The sequence below is a fragment of the Pteropus alecto genome, unplaced genomic scaffold (assembly GCF_000325575.1).
Source record: "Pteropus alecto unplaced genomic scaffold, ASM32557v1 scaffold20, whole genome shotgun sequence".
Classification (NCBI taxonomy): Eukaryota; Metazoa; Chordata; class Mammalia; order Chiroptera; family Pteropodidae; genus Pteropus; species Pteropus alecto.
The window spans coordinates 24,838,116-24,844,515 of record NW_006436298.1 but is presented as its reverse complement, the minus strand read 5'-3'; the positions used below and the strand labels follow the sequence as shown (position 1 = coordinate 24,844,515).

The following is a 6,400-nucleotide window of genomic DNA, read 5'->3' as shown; positions in this document are numbered from 1 at the left end:
GTCTGAATAGTCTTGGACCTTTTGACTAAGGTGGCTCACTTGGTTTTGCCAGGAGTAGGCAGCTAGCTCTTACAGGTCAACCAGATTACTATTCTAGCAGAAAGGGATAGATATGGATACCTTTCACTTTTTAAAATGAGAAATTGCCATTACTTTCTTCTGCCTTATTTGGGCATTCAAAGAGATGACGTTCTCTTCAATTAATTTATAGAAGTATATAAACTCATATTTCTAAACAAAGTTTTAGTAGAAAATTTGCAACTATCCTAAATATAGTTTTTCTCAGCACAGCCTATTTCTTAGAGAGCAACCTTTCATAGAGACCTTCTATATACTTTTCAGAGTCACAGTCCATTAGTTCCACTTGAGAAAGAAACATTAAGATGCATCAGTGTCAGGGGATTCAGGCCCCATGTAGAAGATTTCCCTGAGGGCCTCCCACATGGGGGAATTTTTATTTCTCTGATAGTTTCTGAATAAAACTATAAATCTTGCTTTTCAAGAATTTCTATATTTATCCTTTTCTACTTCTAATCTCAAATCTATCCTGTTATTTCTACTCTTTTCTTATCACAGTTTGTTCCAAAGTTTCTGGAAATATTCCTGCTTTTCTTCCCTATCAGGATAGAGATCGTGGCAGTCCATGCTTTTCAGAAAGTGTAAAGAACCATGTATAACCTTAGGGGTGGCAAGAGCCTCCTCCCTTAGGCAAGAGCATATTTTGACTCTTTGCATGTAATAAAATGAAAATCACAAGACAGAAACTGAGACCAAAGGGTTTTGCTTTTTTCTTTTATTTCCTAATAATTACACTATTGGCTATCCCTGCATGATTTCTGCCCTCTGGTGGAGAATGGGAATCTTTAACCATCTGGACACTATCCAGCTCTGCAAAGGCACAAAGCAAGCTTACCCCAGAATATGGGTGGACAGGACAGAGGCTGCCTACAAAATTCAGGCATTCTGTATGTACCTGGACCATCATCTTGGAGCAGGGCTACTTCAACTCCTTTATTGTATGGCAGAAATTAAAGATTTATGGTAACATCTAATCACAATCTAATTTTATCTTTGGGACACTAATGGACAAATTTCTTTGTAATCTATTTAGGGAGGAATATACGTTTGAAAAATTAAGCAGGCAAAATTCTCAAGGAGTGGCTACTGACAATAATTTTTAGCATAGCAGCATTACAAAATAAAAAGAAAACTTTCAACTGTGGATCTTTGAATTCTCCTGCAAAGTTCTCCTTCCTTGTTAGAGATGATCATTCATTTGATAAATATTTTCTGAACACCCACTATGTGACTAGCATTTTAAGGAAGTTAAACAGATAAAGTCTCTGCTTTCTAGAAATTACATTCTAGTTGGTGAAACCAATAATAAAAAAAATATATACAAATAAGATAATTATACACTATCATAAGAGCCATGAAGAAAATGAAATGTATGAGAGAAACAGAGGGAAGCCATTTTGCAAAAGAATGGGCTAGTAAGGTGACTCAGATGACAGTTGAGCTGAAACTTGAAAAATACAAATGAACTAGACATGCTAAGAGCTGAAGGAAGATAACTCCAGGATATAAGAACAGCAAGTACAGATGCCTAAAGGAAAGGAAAAAAAGGCTTGGTTAGTCTGAGGAACAGAAAAGAGACTGGAGTATAATGACAAACAGACAAGAACCAGGTCATGCAGCAGTGTGTGGAGATTTTATTCTAAGCAATGGGAAGGCACTTGCAGGGTATAAAGCAGGAAATGGTGAACATGATCTTTTAAAAGAAAGTCCTGGCTGTGTGGAGAACGAATGGATGCACAGAAATCAGAAAGCTATTGCAGAGGTCCTTGGGAAAGAAGATGGTGGCTAGGACTAGGGTATTGACTCTGTGGGGGAGAAAAAGTAATAATAATAATAACAGTAATAACAGCAGTAGCTACAATTATATTGTGTTAACTACATGTCAGGTACCATTTTAAGACTTTATTAACTCATTTAATCCCTACAACATATTACTATAAAAAAAAGGTATTTTAATTTTACAGTGAGGAAACTTGAGTGAGGTATAGAGGTTGGGTTGATATACTGGAATGAAGGAGCTAAAGTAAAAAACATAAATAAGATAGCTCCCAGGTTTTAGGTTTGTACAACTTAGGTGTGAATTGCAGAGATGTCAAATTTGTACTCTGAAGTTTGCATTGCTAATCTTTGCTCAACCTACTTTTTAAAAGGATTGTAAAAATAACATATGCTTTTTAAAAAAGTTTCACAAAAAAATGCAAAAATATAGTGTTTTAAAGAAAAGGCAAGGAGGATGATGGTCATGATTATCTGGATTAGCCATGACTGACAAGAGGCTGGATTAGTATATCTCAAAACAGTTTGGGAACTACCCAAAGTTCACAAATTGCTCAGGTGGTAGTATTTACCTCCACAGTGTTGGACGTGTGGGCTTTATCACATTTTGTGACAGAACAGACAGAGGGGCAATAATGATAAGAAAAATGGGAACAGATGAACTGAATGGGGGAAATAATATGAAGAAAAGGAAAGAAATATGGAATTTGCAACACATATAACCAATAAAGGATTAAGATTTAGAATATATAAGAACGCCTATAAACCAGAAAGAAAATGCCAAATAACCATAGGAAAATGAGCAAAAGACAGGAACAAACATTTCATAGAAGGGGAACTCTGAATGGCCACTAATCACATGTAAGGATGCTCAACCTCATTAGTAGAAAAATGCAAAATGCAAAGCAAAGTTACAAATGGAATACTATTTTCTATCTAACAAACAGGCAAAAATTATACCAAGTCTTGGCAAGGATATGGGGCAACTGATAGTGATGACATCAATTAGTGCTACCACAGTTTGGCATAACCTAGTAAAGTTAAACATACTTATGACTCAATAATCCCACCTTTGGTATTACAGAGAAACATGCACAGATACACTGGGAGACATGCACAAGAATGGTTACAACCAATTAGACAGGAAATAACTCAAAATAAACTGTAGAATGGATAATTTTAATATTTATTAAATGAACTGCTATGTAGCAGTGAAAATATGGCTACCCCAAGTTGGATTTTTAAAAATGTAAATGAAAAAAATATTTAAGACTTCATAGTATGCTTCCATTTTTATCAAGAGCAAAAACAGGCAAAACCAAACTATATATTATTCATGTATACATGTATATAGAGTAAATTTATAAAGAAAAACAAGGGGATAGTAAACAAAATTTTTCTTAAATGTCTCAAAATACTACATTTAGTCTTATATTTAAAATTACTTTTTCAATATTTAAGTTGTATCCTACCTTATAATTATGTAACAAATGATCCAAAATCCAAGAAAAAGGGATAAAATGGAACTCTTATCTTCAGAGAATGTGCCTGTTCATAGATCATGAATGGACTCTTTGAGAATTTTGTACACCTTATTTCAAAACTTGGCACTAGAGGAGGAAATGAGTATTTCTCTTTTCATTTTCCAGGCAAAAACTAGAAAAGAAATACTAGTATCAAGCAAGTAACAAAATACATGAGATGTGGAGTAGTATCAAACGTTAAATAAGTTCTCCCCAGCTCCCAAATAAATGAGAACCAAATATAATCCTCCCTCAAGTTTCAGTCTCTTAGAACATAACAGTCTGCAGGGTTTGCCCTCAACCAAAGAAAACTGTAGTGAACTTTGCAGAGGCTGATAAGACATAAGCAAAGAAAGCTGAGGCTAAATGATAAAGGTTTCAGAGAACTATGATTACAGTCTTTCATTTTGCTTAGGAAACTATTATCTCACCCTTCAAATAATTGTTCCCTATATGCATCATAAATGGTTCTATTAATCATATCTGGTAACTATTTATAACTAGCACCCATATTATTCTTAAATAATATAAATATGATCCAGACAATAAGAGTCAATATGTTCATATTAATTACTATTACTTTGATGCACTATTCATATGCTCCCACACATTTCCTCTATTTTGAATTGACTTTTAGATAGTAGAACCTTAACTGAATCAAAGTGAGTGAAAAATTAAACAGCTTACTCAGTTTGCAGGCTAGATGAAGAAAACTTCCAAAAAATTTAAAACTTTTTCCACAGTTCTCTTCAAGAAATATTTTTTGACCCATGCCTAAAATTAGTTAACATCTAAAAGTGTTAACATCTCATAAAATTACAAATTAGCTAAATGGATACCGGTCTCTATGAGATACCTTCCAGTGTTTAGAATCCATTTAGGTTGAATTTAAAAAAAAAAACATAACAAGTTTCCATAAGACACTGGAGACAAAAGAAACATGAAATTAAAGGAAGTAACTTGTTATTCTTCTTGAGCACTAAAGAAACTGCTTTTCCTAAGTCTGGGGACTTGGCCTACACATTATCAGAATGCATAGCTCCAGGGTGTGTCACCCTTGCTTTTAGGTTCAGAGAAGAGGAATGCCTTAGATAGTAGTTTTATACCATCTCTTTGGATGGCAGAATAATAGATAAAACTAGCCACCCTTCAGTGAGTGAGTGCCAACTGCTTGGACTTTGCATATATGAGCTCAATGATCCTTTCGGGACCCCAAGGAGTATTACACCTATTTTCCAGATGAGAAAACTAAGGGTAAAGGGCTCTTTTTAAAAACAAAAAACAAAAACAGAAACAAGAGCTTACCCAAACTCCAAAGTAGCAGTCAAGATTCAAATCCAGATCTTACGAGTCTAAATTTGTGAATATTGGTATATAAATCCCAAACATTTCATCTAAGTAGCGTCCATGGATTTATAAAAAGATGTAGCCTGCGCATAAACTATCTTGAAGGTACCAAACCTTATAGCAAAGATGTGTGTGTGTGTACCTTACCATATATATCACCAAATATGGTCTGAATTTAAAATTAGGAACACTAATGTGCAAAAGTCGTATCAACAAAGGTTTTAAACTAAATACTTCCCCAATAATTAATAGTCACGTAGCCATTCTGGAATCTGCTACCATCATCTACGATCCATGATCACTAGGTGAACTCATATGGGTTTGAATTCTCCCTATGCATGATCTGGGGCAAGTGTCTTAATTTCGCTGTGCTGCAGTTAAGAAAGGCCTGCTACAGCTATAAGGCTGTGGTGAAGAATTAATGCTTCACTACAAATCAAGTGTATAGAACAGGACCTGATCATGGGAAACGCCCCAATCATGTTAGCTGCCTTCGCTAAGGTCCTTCCAGCTCTAATAGTTTATGGGCACATCAAGCTGTGGTGAATATTTCGGTAAAGCCAGTCTGCAGTTGTTGGACTGGTGGGTGCTCAGTAACCACAGAGACGAATGAACGGGGCTGTCCAGATGATGATAGTTCCACCTGCACACTTCAGGAGATGAATATCTAGGGCAGCGGGGCTGTAGAGACCCTGGAACAGTTTTTATGCCTTAGACCCTAGAGCGCACGAATGCCAGGAAAGTTTGTTAAAACCGCCCCGCCTGCCCCAGTGAGGCGGCAGGTCCGGGGTGCGGTCCAGATCAAAATGAACAAGCTCGGTGGGCCTCACTGTGACTCAGAAGGGTTGAGGGCAAAGGCCACACAGCAGACGCCTGACCTGGCTCTAGAGGGCAGATACTGTGGCCGCCGTCGCCGGAAGTCTGAGCCCAGCCTGCCGTCCGGCCGGAAGCAGCAGCCCCGGGAGCCCCGCCCCCGCCCGGCCGCCCAACCCCGCGGCGAGAACAGAACTTACCTTCCGCCAGTCTGGTTCCGCGTTGGCGAGAGCGGCCCGTCGCGAACCCCGCGTGATGCTACTGCGTGAGCCAGGTCTGTGGCCACCTCGCTGAGCCTCCGCCAGGCGGGGCGAAGTCGCCCACGTGACCCCAGAGCTTCCGCCCCAGGATACCCCACCTGACCGCGGCCGCTGACCAACCACGTTCCGCTAGGACTGACAGTCTTAATCCTGTGTTTGACAATCGTAGGTGGCATCAATTTATTTTTAGATATTTGTCAATCTCACCACATTTGTCCAAATATTCAGTGCACTCAGCGATCTCACTTCTAGGAATTTACCTATAAAAATATTTGCAAAAGTTAGTCACAGTGCATGTAATAAAGATGTTTATTGCAGGAAGGAATGAGAATAGCTAAAGTGATCATCAACAGGAGAATGGTCAAATGAAATACCGTGTAGACATACGAACTGCTTGTAGCTATAAAATACTATGTGTAGTGTGCTCTCTTTAGCGTGAAAAATTATTTCTCGAGATACCAACTTGTAAGTATGTACGTAATCTTTTTCTTAAAAAAAAATTTAGTGGTTGCTTGGGGTAGTGTAAGATTTTCACTTTCATATTTTGAACTTTGCAACTTTTTTTTCTCTTTATACTTCTCTGAATTAAAAAAAAACCACCTC

The 6,400-nt window shown here is 37.6% G+C and overlaps 1 protein-coding gene and 1 long non-coding RNA gene across 8 annotated transcripts in view; one reads left to right on the top strand and one right to left on the bottom strand.

Moving 5' to 3' along the window:
• The window catches only part of RFESD (Rieske Fe-S domain containing), an 8,972-nt gene extending 3,096 nt beyond the window's left edge, over window positions 1-5,876 (bottom strand). For 2 of the 6 annotated variants that reach the window (XM_015590426.2, XM_015590429.2), the window contains exons 1-2: window positions 5,738-5,876; window positions 3,327-3,510 (exon numbers count right to left, since the gene is read on the bottom strand). The gene's annotated coding sequence lies outside the window, so the exon portion shown is untranslated. The other 4 variants (XM_025047870.1, XM_015590427.2, XM_006913230.3 and 1 more) reach the window with 4 other exon arrangements.
• LOC107195778 overlaps window positions 5,834-6,400 on the top strand; it is a 47,257-nt gene continuing 46,690 nt past the window's right edge. For both annotated transcript variants that reach the window (XR_003046726.1, XR_001517019.2), the window contains exon 1: window positions 5,834-5,962. This is a non-coding gene — a long non-coding RNA (uncharacterized LOC107195778). The remainder of the gene's footprint in view (window positions 5,963-6,400) is intronic.